The sequence below is a fragment of the Callospermophilus lateralis genome, chromosome 7 (assembly GCF_048772815.1).
Source record: "Callospermophilus lateralis isolate mCalLat2 chromosome 7, mCalLat2.hap1, whole genome shotgun sequence".
Lineage (NCBI taxonomy): Eukaryota > Metazoa > Chordata > Mammalia > Rodentia > Sciuridae > Callospermophilus > Callospermophilus lateralis.
This window is the reverse complement of record NC_135311.1, coordinates 35,817,352-35,825,957: the sequence shown is the minus strand read 5'-3', so window position 1 is coordinate 35,825,957 and position 8,606 is coordinate 35,817,352. Positions and strand designations below refer to the sequence as shown.

At 42.7% G+C, this 8,606-nt stretch overlaps 1 pseudogene; it reads right to left on the bottom strand.

Annotated features, from left to right (window-relative positions):
* Positions 1 to 767: 767 nt before the first annotated feature.
* LOC143404166 (proline-rich protein 14 pseudogene) lies at positions 768 to 5,119 on the bottom strand (annotated as a pseudogene).
* Between the last annotated feature and the right edge of the window lie 3,487 nt (positions 5,120 to 8,606).

The window sequence follows — 8,606 nt, the reverse complement described above, 5'->3', positions numbered from 1 at the left end:
GGGCCTCATTGACAACAGATTACCTGCACTAAGACTCCTGAGGAGCCAGTAGGAAAACACATGGGACACATTTGCATCAGTGGAAATGGCAGCAGGGAGCATCAGGGACCCAGGACCTGGAGCAGCCCTTACCCTTCACAACTTCCTTCCCTATTCTAAGCTTTTCTATTCCCTATCCCAGACTGTGGGGGGGACATGGAAGGAGATACTAAAGTCCCACCCACTCTGCTGAAGTAATAAGATTGCTTGGGGAACCAGTTCTAACCACCGAGAAAAAGATAGCTTTGGTTTTCATTAAATAGAAAGTTTTCCCTGAGACTCGCTCTCAGGATGGCTGGATTCAGAGTCCAGAGTTTGCACAATTAATCACAGCAACCTAAGAACAAAGTGGTTTGGCCTCACTATAGATGTCAAGTCCTCTCTGCCTCCACTCTGCCCCAGAATTTCATCCAGGCACTTCTCCTTGCCAGACATGATCCGAGTATCATCAGTCTACAACCAGAGGTGTCACCACCACTCTCATTTGTGTTCTCTCTGGATTTTCTCTAGGTTTGTATGTCTGAGAATAAAATTAAGGCATCCATTCTGGAGTTAGCAAGAATAAAGTGTGTTTTAGGCCTCCATCAAATCCCTCTGTTGCATTGGAATTACTAGCATTTTCTGTCCAGTGCAAAATCTTGCCCTCCCAAGGGTTCCTTTCTTTTTCTTTGCAGTTGGCCTCTGCCCATAGTTCATGGAGCACTGATGACTCTTTTTTTTTGTTTAAATCAGAAACATATTGAAAACTTTTCTAGAAATATAGAGAAAAAATATAACTGCCTCAGAGAGGTTTCTCCTTCCTCCAGATGGATGGACTGACAAAGAGAATTTCTAGGGTTTATGGAGCTGCTCTCCCCTATATCTTTCTCCTCAAAGAACAAGACATCTAGCTCCTCCAGCCTCTTCTGCAGTAGGGATCTCACATCTGGGCTGGTAGCAGGTTGGGAGTAAGGGTCCTGCTAGGTGTTGCCTGGACACCACAGGATGGCCACCAGGATCTGGGAAGGCTGCTGTCCTGAATTTCTATAGCCTTCTGGAGCTTCCTTGAGCTGGTGAATATGAGAGTCCTATGGTGCTCCCAGTTTCCTCAAAGATGGTCTCAAAGGTCCTCCTGGTTGTGGGATAATTCTTGTTGTTATACATTTCTTCCAAGCTGAACTCCTTCTCATTTAACCTGACCAATCGAGGCAGCCCCATTGGTATGGGGTTGAGTTGAAGACAGATTGGTGTCTTGAATATACTGAATTGAGATACCTTTCCCATAGTCTTGGTCTCAGGATCTGAAAGCACCTGGTTCTTTGTGGGTCTTGGTTCCTTCCCCTTGGTTGAGCCCAATCAGGGTTCTACTCAGTCAGAGAAGAAATAAGTATATTCAGTGGATGAGCAAGATGTAGCAAGAGAAGGGGAGGATACTACTCCTCCAAGAGGGAAGATTTCTTTCCATAGATAGGGCCAAGGGGGTGATGGGGCTTGGACCATCTCACAGTATGCCACTGGGGCCTGGACCAGGTTGTTTGGGGTGTAACAGTGGGCCAAATGCAGATACCTGGGCCGGGGGGCCCCAGATCAGGGCAGAAGAGGCCTTGGCCTAGAGAAAGCTTAGGAAGAGGGATATTATGGTCTTAAGCTGGCCACTGGCGGATGGGAGGTCGGGGACTAACAGATCCAGTGCCCTCAGCCCAGGACTGCTCAGTCTGTGAGATAGCAATCTTCAGCTCTAGCTTCATGATAAATAATGGGGGCAGGGCCCGCAGGGTCTTGTTGGACGTGTGGAATATGTCAGCAAAACTCTCCAACTTGAAGCAGACAGAACAGAAGAGGGGGGGCAAGCCCCAGGGACTGATATTGGGGTATAAAAGACTGGATGGTGATAGGGTGGGTGGGGGCTCCAGAGCAGAATCTGGGGCTGATGGTGGGCTCTCTGGAAAGTTTGCAGGAAAGGTGGATGGCTGGAATGGAGGTTGTAGGTCCTTAGATGTAGGCATTGGCCAGTGAACCATCACGGTAGGCACAACTCTTTGTGATGGGATAGCAAATGTGCAGCTTTCATCTGTAAAGTCCTCAGTTGGGAGTCTGGGACCAGCAATCTCTTCCAACATCACCACCAGGGTAGGTTGGGGGGCCGGCTCACCTTTGGGAAAGGGCTGTCCTCTGGGACAGGGGTTGTCCTTCATTGCTGCCTCAGAGTGGATGAAGGCCAATGGATGGGAATCAAGTGTTCTCTGCACAAATACAGTGGGTCAGGAGGCCTGGCCTGTGAAAGCCACTTGACCTGTTGGGGTGGTGGGGCATGTGACTGGCTGCAGTCAGAATCTTGAAGGTTTCTATGTTGCTGTGGAATGGAGGACTCAGGGGACCAGGGGGACCATGTGGGCAGCCATAACATCTTGCAGCACCATGGCCAAGACCTGCTAAGAGGCCTTTTCCGGGCCAAATGGGTCCCCAACAGGCTGCTACCTCTGTCCTTTTGGACTTCTTGTCTCCCACAATGACCAAGCTAGGGGCTAATGGCACAGCCTTGGTCAGCTAGATAAGCACCGCCTCCTGAGGATCCCAGGTCCACACTGATGGCTTTTGTAAAAAAGATTTCTATTAACTGGAATTCCTCTTCCTCCTCTTGCCCATTTTCAATTCCTGATTCCCTGTCTCTGCTTCTGCCATCTTTCTGACTTCCCCCTCACCCATTTTTCCCAGATTGCTCTAACTTTTTTTACATCTATTCTTCTTTAGCTCTTGCTCTTCCTCTCTTTGGCTCCTGCCCGCTTTTCTTCTCCTTCCTGGCATGCTTGCCCACCATTAGCACACCTACAGTCCATCATAGGAACAGCTACCACACTCTGAGAGGACAAAGAGGCATGGATTTTTCTCCTGTCAGAATCCTCTGAGGGTTTCTTCTGGGGAGGCCAAGTGAAGTAGTACTTCTAACTTAATTTCTGAATGTCTAGGGCTATTCCTGCAGACCTGGGATTAGACTGGTTGATCCAAAACCACTCTATAACTGGAGTGATCCCATATCAGCAAACTTGGGTTATGAAATACTAAAGGTACTGCCGAAGTCGAAGGAATATGAGATCAGCATTATGCTGCTTACACTGGGAGATGCAGAGGAAAGATATACCAGTCCTCACTGAAAGCAGCTTAAAATCTCAGCTGCAAATTCATCCAGGGTTCTCAGTAGGTGAGAACATCGATAGTAGATAACAATATGCAACCTGGTGATAGGAGACTGCAATGAATAGAAGAGTCCACTGGACTCTATCACATGAGGATTTAGGTCAAGAGGAATCTGGAAAACCTCTTCCATGAGTGTCTCACAATTGAGAGTTCACAAATAATTAGCATAGGTCCCCTCTACATTTTCCATTCACAGCTTATATTTAGATAGTAACAAAATCAAGAGAAGCCACACAGGAGTCGTCTGGAAAAGTCTGAATACCGGTTTGTGCAGTATCAATCCAACCATGTCTAATCCTACTCAAAAAGGGAAGTCAGAGAAATTCCATGTATTAGTGGGGTTTAATTATCCCCTAATGAAAAAAATATTTACTGCACTTAGTAGCTCCTAATGACTTCTGGAACAAATACATTCCCAAGTGACCCAATTAGTGTCACTCTACGAAATAGCAGAGACTTCAGCTGACCTCACAGAAACCTGAGGCCCCTCATGCACTTAAACAAGTTAGAAGAATGGCTGGGGCTCTAGGGCCAGGAAAGGAAAGGCATCCCAGGTTAGGAGACATAGGAGGAAAGAAACTTTTGACTCAATGGACACTAAATTTTTAACCTCTTCTCTATAACCATTCTCTGCCAAATTTATCCTATATTTTCCTGGTCCAATAGCAAATTTTCTTCTTGAAATCAGGAATTTCTTTCAAGATTTCAATAATTCTCAGCAGGAATATCCTTACACAGAGTAATTTGAAGATGATAAGGGGTGAGAAAAGCCACACAGATTTTTTGATCAACATCCACAAAAATTTCTGATAGACCCTCTGTTTTTCAACATGTGACAACATGTTTACGTGTACTCAAAGTTACATACATAAAGTTTTAATCACATTGACCTACTCAGAGCTCTCTTAGGGATAGAATAAAATCCTTAATTAACAAATATGAAGTTCAGTGTTTAAGTGACATTAAGAAACAAAAGCCAAGCAACCAGACACAGAGGAGGAGGTTAAGAAGTAGTAATGTCAAACTTGATGTAGGCTTAATGAAACTCCAACATATGTCCCAGTTAGAGAAAAGAGGCCAACATAAAAATTGATTTTAACAAAAATAATATTGATATAGGCAGAAAACAACTTCAAACACTCAGTTTTTTTCCCTAGTGTTACACAGTGCTCTTTGTATTATATTTTTTAATGGATTTAAAGATGGTAGGTGGATATTCAGAGGAAAAACATCATGCCAGTTTTACATTGACAGTTTTGCATTTTTCACTTGAGAAAAAGCCTTAAGTTTGACTTTTAATCTTAAGGAAAGGATAAGGACACTTCTGGGTAGTCCTGAAGAATATATAACTTATTGGGAAACCATTTGTGCCTTGAGGAATCTCAGCATCCCCATGTAGAAGAAAGGTAAAATAAGACTAGTTTAGGGGGGTGGTATAAAAGGGAAGTTGGTGGTATTGGCATGAAGTATACAACTGTGAAGTATTCATCCTTGCAAATGAATGAGAGGTCCATATCTGTGGAGACATTCTGAAGACAGCAGGTGTCCTGTGGATCAGGCTGGATGAGGCAATTGGAAAGCAGGAGCTCTGCACATTCCATGACATCTCCCACCTTCTAATCTGTTAAACTTCTTGCTACCAAGAACACTCGGCCCTACCTCTTCACTATCTGAGTCTACACTACATACAGAGGCTTTTCAGGTCTGATATCTGGCATCTGGATCCTTGTTTTGGGGAGTTGAGGACTCTCAAGTGTTTCGGGTGTTGATTAACATTTTCTCATCAGTAAGTTAATCATTACAGCACACTACTTGATTTAATTTGTTTTAAACCTATTACATGTTTGGGCTTCTTCTTTTCAGTCCCTGTCTGCATCTCCTCTGCCACAAATGTCATCATGGTCATGTCTGTCAGTTCTTCACCTGATCCAGGGGCAGAATGAACCTCCTAGAAAACAACAAGGAATTTCACTCTCAACTGGAAGAGAGAAAACAGTAGTTCTAAGACCTCAAAGAGAAATTTCCTTATGTCTAATTTCACAGCCTACTCCCTGGCCAACCAACTGCAGAAATACCATATGTTGCAGATAGTTTTTCAGTCACCAACGTGAGGTATGATCATCTGTTTCCTCTCTTGAGAAACAAGATTTTAAATTAAATCTCCTTTTTTTTCTTCAAAATAAATCCCATCATTAACACAATTTTTAGAAGTATAGGTTGATATTTTGCCTTTATTTTACTGACAGTGGCATAATGAGGCAACAACAGCACAGCAACTTCTAATTTAAGTGAGGTGTAGGGTGGGAATAGGGTTAATTCCCAGCTACCGATTTCTGCTGGAGGTATGGAAATGCCTTTTAATCTTCAAGAATAGCCACTCCATTTGTAGCAGGGTCATCTCTATACCATTTCAGATTCTAAAGACATATAATAATGTGTTTGTCTAATGGACTGCAACTAATGATCATCCATTCAGTTCAAACTTCTGTTGAGTAGTAACTGGACAGCATTATCTGGTTATGGTGGGAAACAATGTGACAGTGCACAGTACCTTTTTTAAAGGAGCTGAAGAGCAGTCTGCTGTTAACAGAAACTGTGGTATCCAGAAGTGACGCCATGAAGATCAGGAATGCTATTGGTGAGGGGAAATCCCTGCTTCCTGGGATACAGGCTCTTCTTATGAATGCAGAAGTACCTTCTCCCTGTAGTGCAGATGCAGGTGTTTCTGGAACATTAAAAAATATTTAGCACCCTCTATGTCTGTTCTTGAGCTGGGGAACTTTCAGGGATGGAGGATGGCCAGCAGGTCCAGAGCTGCTGTATGTTCTGAACTATGGTACATAAGGTCAAGATGAGAATGAGGGTAGGTGGAGAAGACCATCATCCCCAGGGAAACACAAGCTGTGCTGAAGGTCAGGGCCTTCCCTCCCACTGTCAGCCCAGCAATAGAAGCCCATTTGCCTGTTCAGTACAGTGGGCTGGTGGGACTAAAGGAATCATGGAAATAAGGACCTGTGCTAATTACTATGGTTAGAAAGAACCTTACCACCTCTGAGCTCAAAATGCCTCCTTCACCAACTTTTTTTTTCAGAAATTAGTGGTATGATTTTTAATAGGGAAGGAATACCCAAAAAAGTAAGTATAGAAGCATTCTAAAGAATTCAAGAAATGAGGTTTGGAATAAGGAAGACTATATTTTATTAATTGCCTCCACCCACACAAACATTTATAGAGACAGCTGGGACCAAATGGGACACCAACCTCTGATGGAGGAATCATGACCCAGAGCTAGGACAGCTCATTTTTATATAGGTTTTATCATCAAAAGGTTATTTGTAGGGAAGTTTCTGCAAAGCAAGACGGCTTGAAGTTTGCAGCACTCACAAAAAATTGTTATTATCTTTTTATGCTCAGAATTCTCTATCCCCTGCAGCTGGTGTCTGAGCTCAAGTTCAAAACTGATATAGTTTCATGCCTTTGCACAGAACTTCCTAAGCAGGGCTTTACCATAACTTCTGGGCAATCTTGTCCTCAACCTTTGCATAGAAAGTTCCCAGGGCAAAGTGCAGCCACAGCTCTGAGGCAATCAAAGACCATGGTCCAAGTCACCACTCTCCACAATTAATGTATTTCCTCAGAATCATATTATAAATATAGAGAAGAAATTTGAAATTGAAAAAGAAAAATATCCCAAATAATCTGTTTGGTTAACTATGTATAGCATATGAGCACAGGCCAATCTCCTGAGTGCTAATAAAGGGTTTTGTGTTTGCTGCTCCTCAATTTCCTACTCTGCCCATATGGTATATAATGATACTTACATCTTTGAGTTGCAATGTGCTTATGTGTTAATTATCTTAAAGATCTTACTTACATCAGTACCTGTCATAGAGTAAACACCAATAGTGCCTTGTTCTAGTACTTCTCATTTAACACAAATTTTATTAATGTTGGACATAGTTCTTTCAAAGTACTTATAGTCATAAGATTATACTTCACCCAAGAGCATCCAGATGCAATTTTTTATCTTGGAGAGGTTTGCTTTTTTCTTGAAATTCTGAGCACAAGGAAACCTTCAGCCCTGTGGTCCTTGGGGGCCTTCCTGAGTGTACAAGGAATCATTGCTTCATGTCCAGCTTAGTATCTCACTTAAGCAGCTGTAGCTACAGTAATTAAAGTGGTCTAAGATTTAGAGATAGAAGTGATTCTGAATGCCAAATTCATTTAATTGCTCTTCCATGATATTTCCTACATCTTTGAACTTCTCTTTCATCATTTATAAATTGAGGATAATAAAATGTCATGTATTTGGGGAGATTTCAAGAGGTGAAGGTCCCTGCATAGAGCCTAGGACTGAAGTTTCTGTTATCCTTGGTGTAGGCCTGCCTACTCTTCTGAAGGCAGGGCCCACAACAGCATGTCCAGCTGACCACTGAGGAAGGCACATCTGTCTCTTGTCAGAATGTGAAGAGGGTAATGATATCATTAATTTTGTGCTTGGGAAGAAATTCTGTAAGGACGGGGAGCTGGCAGACAGGCTGATATTAACTGAGAAGCTTAGGTAAGGGAGTTGTGCACAGTGAAGGCAGGTGGGAAGTTGTGTGAGTCTCTCAAGTGGGGCAGCTCAGCTGGGGGAGCTAAGAGCTCATTTGAGCAAGAAGAGCGTGAAGTCCTATGGCAGGCACATGTCTCACAAATATTTACAAACATATTAGACAACAAATAATATTGTACATGATGATCTAAAAATGTTATGAAAGCTCATTTCCACTTTAAAAATTCATTTAGCTAAAATAATCACAAAAATAAGATTAGGCAAGTTTTTATGTGAGCAAGTTAGTTGTGTGAACTTTGATGTAGCCACAATGTTGTGTAAGTGCTGCCTCATTTACTCTAGGTCCCCATTATCTTTTCACTGAGCAAGATTCAGTAACCTTTCACTCAGAAGATTGATGACTTCTTGATCTGTTGATCTCTTCTTCCTTTCATTGTTCCCGTTAACTCCAGCTGTGTGAATCACATTTATGTGTGTGGCTAATATTCCATCCAGGCACAATGCACTATGTGGATTTCCACATGGAAATATCCTTGGCCAAATGAGAACTGAAGGGGCATCTTTATGAAGGAGATTCAGGAAGTCACCTAATTCATAATTAGAGAATGTCTAGGGAGATGTCTAGGAATCTTACTCAGCACTATCTCATATAGGGGAGGCCTTTGTTTTATCTCCCCCCACCATTTTCCCATAGGCAATGGGAATTCTCCTTTGAAAGATCCTTGGGCATGTTCTCACCAAAATCTTTCTCAAAGCCCAGATAATCTACTGTGCAACTCTGCAGTCTTAAATTTCTCTCTATTCCACTTCAGGGAATCCAGTATGCTCATTCAAGAAG